Source organism: Alligator sinensis, unplaced genomic scaffold (genome assembly GCF_000455745.1).
Source record: "Alligator sinensis unplaced genomic scaffold, ASM45574v1 scaffold240_1, whole genome shotgun sequence".
In the NCBI taxonomy this organism is placed as follows: domain Eukaryota; kingdom Metazoa; phylum Chordata; order Crocodylia; family Alligatoridae; genus Alligator; species Alligator sinensis.
Window position 1 is genome coordinate 3,651,431 of NW_005841902.1, and position 11,633 is coordinate 3,663,063.

At 41.6% G+C, this 11,633-nt stretch overlaps 1 protein-coding gene across 7 annotated transcripts in view; it reads left to right on the top strand.

Moving 5' to 3' along the window:
• The window catches only part of AGTPBP1 (ATP/GTP binding protein 1), a 126,351-nt gene that overhangs the window by 13,370 nt on the left and 101,348 nt on the right, over nucleotides 1–11,633 (top strand). The window contains exon 1 of one of the 7 annotated variants that reach the window (XM_025197693.1): nucleotides 1–26. The exons of the other annotated variants lie outside the window; for them this stretch is intronic. The gene's annotated coding sequence lies outside the window, so the exon portion shown is untranslated. The remainder of the gene's footprint in view (nucleotides 27–11,633) is intronic. 7 annotated transcript variants of the gene reach the window in all.

Here is an 11,633-nt window from a genome sequence, read left to right on the forward strand (position 1 = left end):
TGCAGCCATTGCACCCCCGCGCCCGGGTGAGTCCGCGGGGCGGCGATCTTCGCCCGGGGGCCTCGGGGGTTCTCCGTGTCTGTCTGTCTGCATGTCTCCATGTGTTCCCATCTGTGTGCGCGTGTGTCTGTATGTCCCCGTGTGTCCCCATGTGTGTGCATGTCCCCCGTGTCTCCATGTGTGTGTCCATGTGTCCCTGTGTGTATATGTGTCTGCCTGTCTGTCTGCATGTCCCCATGTGTGTCCCTGTATGTGTATGTCCCCATGTCCACCCGCCCATGTGTTTCAGGGTGTGTCCTCCCCCCCCGTTTTTGCCTGCCTATGTGCCTCAGTGTGTCTGTGTCCGTGTCCATATGAGTGTGTGTGTGTCCATGTCCATGTGTTGGAGTGGAAGCGGGGGTCCTTTCACCCAGCCAGTAGCAGTGGTGTCAGGTCACTGCCCCCCCAGCAGTCCCCTGCTGCCAAGCGCTGGCTCCTGGACGCTGGCTTGTTTACAGCCCGGGGCTGTTTATCTGGCCCACAACACATGGCTGAGGAGGATACCCAGGCTTGGGGCGAGCGGCCAGAGTCCTTCAGCCAAACTCTCCCCTCAGAAGCCAGGCTTAAAAACACAGCCCTGTCCCAGGCCGGATGAGAAGTTCTGCCCTGCCCCACACTTGCATCCTTGACCTTCCCAAATTGTCCTCTGGTGGCCGCACCATGCTGTGTAGAGAGGCTAGCATGGGTCCTCGCAGTCAGGGTGACGATAAATGTTGTTTGGGCTCATCTGCTGCCAATCGGCTTTGTGTAAAACTTGCGCAAATGGATGGGGGCGGGGGACAGGTGCCCTGCTCGTCTTCAAAATCCTATCAATGTTACTGGCAAGGTATCACAATAGACAAGCAGAGACCAAATGTTTAGCCCTGCAGGTCAGACGAATGGTGGAAGATTGGCTTGTAGGCCAGATCTGATCTGTGTTGCCAGTCCAGTGCAGGATCCCAGCCCTATACCCTGGATTCGGCTCCAGTCCCATGTGCCATATCATAGTCCCAGTCCCATGTGCCCAATAGCAGCCTCAGCTCAACATACAGGGTCATGGCATCTGGGCCTGGAAACTTGGCAAAGGGGGAAGTGAGTGGTGGTAGCACTGATTGCATCCACTCCTCTACTGCCAAATTTCCAGACCTGCAGGGAGCTCCATGGGGCAGATAGGTTCAGTCAGCTGGACCTAGCCCACAGGCCAGAGGATGAGCCCCACCCTTGCAGTAGCCCAGAGATAATGCTTTTAGAGTGCCCAAGGGACACACACATGGGGACATGCAGAACCTCTTGGAAGTGTTATTCAGGATTCTTAATAGCAAGGAAATTATTTTGGTGCCTGTGTTTTGCTTTTTATGGAAGCATTATAAGCACTGAGCTTACAGAAGTGTTTAAAGAATCCAGTTTAGATGAGTTCTTCTATCTGCAAGTTTTGGAGTAATGACCATAACTTTCTATTTGTGCGTTTAGCATCAGATTCAATAAGGCCTATATCCTGATGGGAGTTTGCCTTCAAATGCAACTGCAATATAATGGTAGATGTCATTGTTGAAGAAATCAGTGCTATCATTTACAGGACGTTGTGTATGTAAATGACCTTCACAGGCAAACCCTTATACACAATGCAGTTTCCTTTGCAAGTAGCTTCAGTGTTGATTTTGTTACGTATATATTTGTTTTTGAATATGGATATTTGCTTTCATGGTTCACCTTCTTTCTTGCAAATCCTTTAATTAGGTCATACTTGTGGCATAAGGACTGTTGTGAATAATTAGTTTAGTTAAGGGGCATGCATGAGAACACTGACATCTAGCAGAATAAGTCTGTTTTAGACACCTTCTGCAACTGGAAGGAAAAGAGCAAGTTAAATTATTTTGGCATATTTTCTTATTAAAAAATGACTTTTTCAGTAGAATCTAATTTTTCTTAATAAAAATAAATGCCAAAACACAGAATACCTGTCTCTATTAAGTTTTGGGCAGCTCTTCTTGCTGCTTTGGAGCAAAGGAAAACCTTTTAACAGGCAAAAATGCAATTATTTCTTATAACCCATTTGCTTAGTATGCAATATTTGTGTGGGTCAGCATTGCAAAACTATCCTGCATTCGCTTTATCCTCTTTTCCTTGTGAAATAGGTCGTTGCTTACCTGGGAAGTTGTATGTCATGTCCAAATGGCTGGGGCATGAGTTTTCTGGACTTAGCTATTGTCTTTCTTTTGAACTATATTCCTTCTGAGAGCTTGAATTACACAACTGTACATCAATTGCTCTCAAATTCATGAATATATTAGAACACTGCTGCCTTGTATGACTCAGTGACTACTTAATGTTGTTTTGAAGAATCAGTATTTTGAGGACCAGACTCTTTACCTTGCTCTTTTTCAGGTAGCTGTAAGGAGGAGTTTGATATAGTTTTAGAACATACTGGGGGCTCTTCAAACTTGTGCCAAGGGACATAAGCAGGCCCTCAGCTGGGAAGCTGCAACATCTCTATCATGCTTTTCCTGCCTTTTTTGAGACCTCAGATGCATCTTGTGAAGAATCTGACATCATAACGGACACCTGACTAGTTTAAATGTAGGCATGTAGTAATCGTAAAATTGGTTGATTCATGACATACTGGCATTTACATGGGTGTTTGTTTCTTGGTAATTCTTTTTCCTCTCATTTTTTGGGGAAATCTCTGAAAACGTGCCTCCAAATTTATGTGCTGACCGCTTGAATGTGGTGTCAACTACTTCACAGTACATACTTCGATTCAATAAGCGTTGATGCTGCAGTTTCACTGAAACAGCTTTCCAGCATATGTTGGCATGACGTGTTTGGGGAACTAGGTTGGAAGGTTGCATTATTTTGTGTTTTCCCATGCAACTGATTATTTTTGTACCTCTGCTGAGTGGTGAAATTTGTGTTCCCAGTAGGAAAACTGAGATCCTCTTCTAGCTTCTTTTGATAGCCCTGAGACTTTCCATTACTGCTGAATTGTGTAATCACAATGTTCTGCATGCTCTGGGAATGATTTGTTTTTTCCAGTATAAGAATGCCCTGCGCCTGTGCTGATTGCCCAGAAAAACTTTTTAAAAAACCTCTGTATCGTACTTATTTTGTCAACAATAACATATGCTGTCGTTCTCTTAAGTCTGTCTGACAATTATAACTTGTTTCACTCTGCATAATTAGCTTTTTACACCATTCTTTCTCTCTCTCTCTTTCTCTCTTTATAGGTATGTATGTGTATATATACATGTGCGTATGTGTGTATAGAGATATATAGATATATAAATGTGTGTGTGTACATTTTTCTTTTGTATTATGTATTTTATACCTGGCTAGGTTTCTTATATCACATAAAATAAATTCCGCCTTGCCATTTTCTTTTGTCTCAAGTTGTGATGAATCATTCTACTATTCTCTGTTTCTTTAAATGTTTTGTAGTACACTCAAATAATTCGACTTAGACATGTATACCAGATGCAGTAAAACAAGTTTTTCCTGTTTGATGTCAGATGTCTTAATTTATTTATTTTTTTTATATAACCAACACTGCGAATTACAAAGTATGTCGCTACAGGCAGTCCTCGGACTTATGACACAATTGGTTCCTGAAAACCATATCTTAAGCTGAAACGTTGTATTTTCTCATAAGGAACAATGTTATAAATGGGGGATTGGTTCCTGAACCAAGGCCTGATACCCTATTTTCACCAAAAGTACCCCCGAATTTTGTACTCGATTAATTATAGATGTGTAATATAGCTACATTAATGTATTTATATCGTAAATAGCAATCATATTGATTTGGAAGGACTTCTTTGCAGTGACTTTGCTGGACTTTTTGAAGGGTTCTTGCCTGGATTCTTCTCAGGAGTCTTGGCTGCAAGTTTTTCTGGAGTCCTGTCTGCTTTCTTAAAGAAGGTGTCCAAGCAAGTTTGGACAGATGTTCTCCAGGGAGATGAGCGACACAGCGAACTTGTTCGCTGGTCGCATTGGATCAAGTGTTGTAAGTCGAAACTGACGTCATAAAGTTGAAACGGTGTCAATTTATAAATGTTATAAGTGCAAACATTGTAACTTGAAACGTTGTAAGTCGAGGACTGCCTGTACTCATTTTGAATTTTCTTAATTCTTTTGGAAAGCTGTTTCCAAAGAAAGTGTAAAAATTTTAAGTCCTCTTTTATTTAAAATTAAACACATACCCTGTTTAATCAGATTTTAATTTATATGGATGTTTGCAGGAAGAGACACCTTCTTTTTGGATTTAGTTTTCAGGGTAGGTTATGAAAGTCACAGCTAATTCATCTTTCTTCCAGATTCTGTATTTAAGAGATTCTCCAATCCTGTGTTAGCTGAAAGCCTGTAAAGTGGAAAGTGATTCAGGTACTTCCTGCTATTTACAACAGAGATAACACACCTGGGCAAGAATCTTGCTAGAATTGGTTACTTAGAATTGAGGCAGTTTGGAGTGGTAGGAGATTATTTGGTTCCTAACATGCTAGAAGTACAGAGGTATTGTATTTAAAAAAAAAAAATCCTTGTGGCTTTTAGAAAGGAGTCTACAAATTGCCTTTTCACACACTAGTTTTCTTATGAGTCCACTTTAAAAATAAATTTTGTCTCTCTGGCAGCATCTTCAATCTGTTATGACCGAACTGGAAGCAGAATGCTGCTTCTGCAGTCTTTAGCTACCATGAATATTGGGTGTGACATTTGATAGTTATCTGTTTCATTCATGATAAATGGTTTCTGAGAAATAGAATGAGATATGCCTTTATACCAATTTCTAATACCTTTCAGCTCATCTTTCTTATGAAGGAAGATGTAAATCACTGCTAGCAGATAAGTGGCCAATCAATGAGCTTCAGGTTCCCTTATCCAACCTCACACCAAGGACTAGTCTGTAAAAGGACTTGAATATTGCAGTGTTCAGCAATATAATGCCTGATTTTGGAGTGGTGGTGTAAGAGTGATATAGCAGTGATGGTCCAGAAATTATGCAAGAAGCAAGGATTTCTCAGGGTGATGCTGACAAGCTTTCAAGACATTCTTCCTTGGGTCTGGAGCTGATCAGACCTCAAATCAGACGTGAGGAAGAATGCCTTGCATTCAAAAGCTTGTTTAACGCTATCCCAACTACAGAGGTAGTCAAATACAAGGTATCACCCTGAGAAATCTTTGCCACTCACATAACTTTGGAGTAAAATCCACAGTAATGAGTTAGGTCCCTAACTCTTCCCTGGATGTTGTTTAGGGCAACGGGAGTCAACTTTTTGGCAGATGTGCCACAGATTAAGCCTTGTGCTCTCCCAAGTGCCACTCCATTCCACTTCTAATGCCTGATCTGCTTCTCTGCTTGCCCCTTCCTGACCTGTCTGCTTGCCCCTCCCTGATCCACTATGTGCCACACAGAGGCTGCCTGTGCCACTTTTGGCACATGCTGCAGACTGGCCATCCGTGGTTTAGGGAGGTGAGGTGCCTCAAAATGGGATTTAGAGAGCCAGAATGCTAAAGAGGTCACTGTCTAAGAGTCCCAGTAGTAAACACTCATGACGGGATATACCTTAAGGCTTCTCCTGTCCCCCGGGCTCCTCTCTTCTCCTCCCTCAAGTTGAGTGTCTTAACCACTAAGTAAGAGCGATGCTCATTTTCTTTTTTCTAACTCAATGAATCTTGAAGTTTTCCCATCCCAGGGTAGCCTGTTGCTTGGTGGCTTTGGGGGCTCTGGGAAGTGGGAGGTGCAAGTTTGTACCCCTCGGATGCAGTAGGGATTCTCCCACATCCTTGGCAATTGTGTAAAGGGGGAGTGTAGTACCACTTCTATCTTAGGTTTTTGAATGGAAGCAGTGACTTCTGCTGTGCTTTGTGCAGAGCCCAGTCTTAAAGGTGTGCAGTTGGTCTTGTCTGAGCATGCCTACAGGATTGTAATGGATTGCAGTCTGTGAGCTAGTACTGAATTGTCTACCCTTGACAAGACTATCCAGTTCCGGGCATAGAATCGTAAAAAAGCAGGGCTTGGAAGCGACCTCAGAAGGTCTTCTAGTCAAATACCCTACTCAAGGCAGATGTTTAAGCCATCCCTCTCTAAACTATACTGGACAGGTGTTTGTCATCTTGCTCTAAAATATCTCCAAGAAAGGAGATTCCACAGTTTTTGGTAATCTGTTCTAGTGCATGACCACCCCTCCCCCATACCTAGAAAGCTCTCGCTAATACTGCATATTTGAAAAAGATGAAGTGAGGGTTGGAGGTTATGCTCTTGGACTTTTGAATCTGTTCCAGTCCCAAAAAGGATTTACAAACCTAAAGTATTATTTAGTTGCAAGGCTCTTTTAGTGAGGTGGCACTGTCACTGCTGCACCTTGCCAGAGAATCATTGAACAAAGGTTATTTGCTTGCTATGAGAGAGATGGTAAAACTAGAGCTGGTATTAGCTGTTCTCATTGATTTTTATTGCTGAGTCCACAGGAAAGATGGCATCAACAAGACCTTAAACACTAGATGGATGGCAAATGGTTAGTGCTATGTTCCCAGTATGAATGACTGCCCATATTTTGGTCATTTTAAGTGTTGGGGACTGTATTTTGAATAACTCCTAAATCCCTTCTGGTAGTAAAATTTTGTACTTCTATTAAAGAACAGAGGTGAAGTCATGGTAAGGCTATAAGAGGGGAGGGGCTTGATGAGGCTTTTTTTTTTCTTTTGCACAACAGAAGCACCTAATGATCATAATACAAAACTTGAATGACCTAAAAACCTGATGCAAAAGCAAGAGAGCAGGAATCCAAGCTATCCATCATATGCCTGGAATGTGTTGGGTGCAAATTTTTGGTTTGAAGGTGGAGGAAGTTAGTAAAGGTAGGCTATCTATCTTGGATTTTAACTAATAGGGAAAATCAATTGAAAATCCAAAGGTAGAAAACTTGTGTGAAAGTGTTCAGGAATAAGTGTTTACTGTTCTAAGCAAAGGAAAGCAAGAACAGCAACAGAATAAGGATCATGGACTTTTAAGAAGGAGACTTCCCAATGCTTGCAGAACTAGTAGCAGGTGTCTTTGGAAAGGTAATCAAAGGAATAAAGGAGCACAGAATGGTTGGCAGGTACTGAAACAGGTTATTTTAAAGGGACAATGGCAAAGTATCCAAGGAAGGAAAGGACAGGACCAGAATGACTGTACTGGAACCTATTTTTGGATATGAAAACCAAAAATTATTATACAAAAAAGAGAAAGCATTGAGGGTCAGTGCAAAGGTTGGTGCTATTCTACGCAGTGATAAAATTAGAAAGGCTGAATGGGATAATGTCTCAAAGACATTAAAATTAACCAGAGACATAAGGTAACAATAAAAGATTTTATACATTCTTCAGAAGAAAGAGAAGATGAGGCAAGTCTGGGTTTGTTACGTAATGGGAGGAGAGAGAAAATAACATTTGCTCCAGAGAAGGTTGAAGTATTCACTCTTTCTTTGCTTCAGTCTTTCCAAAAAAATCATGAGATGCTTAATTGATTTTATCAGGGGGTTGTAAATGCAGATTATATTAAGGCATGAAAGGATGCTTAGATATACTTGAGTCAACAGAGCCTGATGAAATGTACACTAGGGCTGCGTCCAGATGAGTGTAGCCGGGAGGTATGTGGCGCCACGGACATGTCAGCTGTTTGCTGCACAGCAAGGGAGCAGCATGATGGGATTTTTTTGACCCCTGGATATCCAGGGGTCAACCCCCCCCCAACAAAAAAAGTCAGAGCAACTCATGCTGCTTAAAAGTGGAGCCTGGCTGGCTGGAGCCATGCTTCAAGCAGTAGGATTGCTGCTGCTGTAGCCCCAGGAACTCCCCAGGACCCCAAGTAAGGCTGCTGGGGCCAGCCCGATGCTGGCCCCAGCCTCCCCCACCCCACCCGGGGTAACCTGCTGTGTGACCGTCATTCCCTGTGGACAACTAGCAGCAGAAGAAGGTGTCCCGCTGCTAATTGTCCCCGAGGGACCAAATGTTCATGCTCGTGTAGACATCGCCTAGGGGTGCATGCTCTACAAGTGGGCCAAAGTATTCTCTGAGCTATTATGGAATATCTTTAGAAGTTCCAGGAGGAAGGAGAAGGTCTCAGAAGATGGGAGAAAGACAAACATAGCTACTATGTTTAAAAGGAAAGGAAAGTTAACTCAATTTTGATGCTAGGAACAATACAAGGACAAATTTGCCAGCACTCTGAAAGTAATACAGATTCAAACAAGCAGAAAAGCAAAAAACCAAATGGATTTATCAAGAACATAATCAAACCCATCTAATTTCCCTCTTTGTCAGGTTAAGTGCCATAGTGGACAAGTGAAAACAGGAAGAGAGACATGTTTTGACTTGTTTGAAGCTTTTATGCTATAAGACATATTCACAAATCAAAGTAGGGAAATTGCCATAAAATGTCTATTTGGTTAGAACATTGTTCAGAATAGTTTATCAATGACTCACAGTGAAACTGGGAGGATGTTTCAAGTGAGGCATTACAGGTGTCTGTTTTAGTGACCAGTTGTAATCGATATTTTATTATTTACTTGAATGATAAACTAGAGTGTTTCCAAAATTTCTGATATTGGCTGGATGGGGTTGTAAATGCTTTGGAGGACAGCATCAGAATTCAAAATAATCTTGATAAATGAGAGTATTCAAAAATTAATGTGATGCAATTCAGCGAAGGGCATAAATGTTCCAAAATATAAACAGCTGTTAGGAGGAGTGGAGTGATCATTTGTTTTCCTAGACCCAGTGGATGTTGAGAAGAAATCTGCTTAATTTAAATATTAGGACAAGCTTCCATAGTGCATATATGGTAGCGAAGCCCGGGAACCAGGCCATTAGGAAGGCTGTTGGAGTTTTTAAGAGCTGGTTAGACATCTATGGAAAGTTTTCAGCCTTGGTGAAAGAGGATGAATTAGATGACCTCTTAAGTCCCTTTCAACCCTATGTTTCTGTGATTAAATTTCTTTGAAAGTTGTCCTTGAAATGTCTTTTCCTATTTTTTCCTTGGGTGTTCTGTTTGAGACAGCATTTGCCTTTTTTTCTTTTCTTCTTTGTTTCTTTCCCACCCATAGTTGAGGATGGTCTTGCTTAATGCATATCAGCTTCATCTTTTTCCTGGTTTTTGCTTGTTCCTTTTCTAATATTTTTACATTTCATGTCTTAGTTTCACAACAAACTGTTCAAAGCAAAAACAGAATGAGGAGTTTTTGTGCTTAATTCTGTGTCTCTGTGGTGCACAGGTTGGACCTAGAGGAGGTTGCAGTCTTGTACTGCAAGGTTCATCCACAGTGGGAATCCTTTGTGTAACTCTCCATATCTGCTCATGTAATCAGCAGTAACGGTCAACAACTTTGACTCTAACTGTATGTTCTAAGCTAGCATCAACATCCCTCATTATCATCAGGAAGAGTAGAAACTATGGTAAAAGTATGCTAAATTATATACAGCACAGGCTAAGGAAACACTGCTTCACTGTGAAAAACATTCTCAGTAACCCAAAGTCCTAAAAATAATTTCCTCACCCCACCTTCTTGCCCTCCAGATGTATAGCATTAGCTACCAGTGTGATGCAGCAGTGGGTGTTTCTTCCTTTTAGCAATAGGCTTAAAAATATGTTATTCATTTTTTTAAATGCCTATTTTCTGTTGTTTTCAGACTCATCAACATTACTTAAAACCTCGGATGAACTGTAGCAAATGATACTTGGTATTGCGAAAGGGCCTGTAGTCTAAGTCAGGGTTTGTCAGCTGGGGGTACTTGAGAAGACACTAGGGGGTACGCATGGGCAGGAAGGGACAGAGTGCTGCCATGCACCATCCTACGCTGCCGCACAGGCACCAGCCGGACGTGGGGTGTGGGGTAAGCTCACGTGCAGTGGCTGCCGCCACTCCTCATTCGGCCACATGCCATCCCCTCTGCCCGCTCTCTGGCCACCGGGGGTACACTGCTCTGCATCTGACTGCGGGGGGTACATTGTTCCAAAAAGGCTGAAAACCCCTGGTCTAAGTTGTCCAAAGTGCTGAAGCTTGTAGGCTTCACAGCTTTAAGGAACAAACGTCTGCAATGGGAGAAAGCCAAAAGAGGAGGATTCCACCATACAGACTAGGAACCTGGAAGCTACTACTACTGTGCTAATAAGCTGCTTCTGACTGAAAAGTTCAGAATGTGCAGAACTGGAGAAAGGGAACAGGCATTGGGTTTAGTGCAAGTGGAGTGTCAGGTTTCTGCTGTAGTTTCATCAGTGTCATTTTCGTTCCCCACTCTTATTTCTTCTTTCATATCTTTAATTTTTGCCTTCTATCTTTAAAAAGAAAAAGCAAGCTTACTACCTAGCCAAGGCACATCTGTCTTTTGCAGTATTGCTGTGATACTATAAGTAGGAATAGAAAACTGAACTTATGCTGTAAGCAGCCTAATAGTAGCTCTTGGAGTGGCTGAGAAAGCTGTGGGCTGTGTTGCAATTTCCCGGTAGCTGTTTTACAAACCGGAAATACAGAGAAAAATGGACTTCCCATCTTTTTTCTTGTTTGTATGTATTTGTTCTTTTATTAAATGGAAGACTAATTAGGCATTTTCTAGCTTTTTCTATAAAGCGTTTATCACATTGTATATTTGAAGTTATAACTACTGATCCTCAGTATATTTTTGATAGTTGCCTCAGTACTCAAAAGACCTTAACAAAGAACAACTTGTATTATAGTGCAGTATTGTGTAAACTGAATGACTTGTGAATTTTTCTGTAGTAAATATTTGTAGGGAGAGAGAGGGTGTTGTCCTGTCTCCTTATCTATAGCCAACACTTCTTCCAAGTCCCAAAACCAAATTGTAGCTTTTTAATTTTGATTGTGGATATGAAAATGGCTTTTCTTGCTAGAAACTAGAAATAAATGCCCATTGCTGTAGAGATTGTCATCTTGATTTATTAAAGTTAAGTTTCTGTTTGCCCATACTTATCCAGGAGAGGTAGTTATAGTACTTGGCAGAGACTCTCTAACTTTAAACAGGGTGTCAAGGATAGAATATTTTCTTTGCTTCTTGAAGGTATTCATAATATGGAGTGGAACAACATGTTGATCCTCTCTTTTCTCTTGTATTAAATGTAGCTGAACGAATGCTGATGTTTCAATTACATGATATACATTTAAATATTAGAATGGTAATGAGATTGAAATACATACTAAATATTTTAGTATATATAAAAGTGTTCAAGAGTAAAATAGCTTGTTCCCCAGTTGTATATTATATGTGTGCAGTTGAGTTTCTTACGTTACTACAGAACTTCTGTAAAATATGAATTGTCAGTAATTTAATTTTTTGATTAATTAGAAAATTTCTTTCAAAGATTGAGAAACTACACTGGACCTGAGCAAGTGTAGTCGCTAGCTGCTAATTACAACATAGTACTGTGCGGGCCGCCTCCCGATCTCATCCATGTCGCCATGTGCGAGCCGGGAGCGATATGCGGACCTGTTTTTGCGCACGCGGGCTGTGGCCAGCATCCCGGGCACGCGAGGTTGAAGAAGACCGGTGGCGAGCTAGAATTAGTTACGGACGCGTAATGGTTGATTAAAAGATTGTTTACTTACACCAAAGATGGTCGTGGTGTA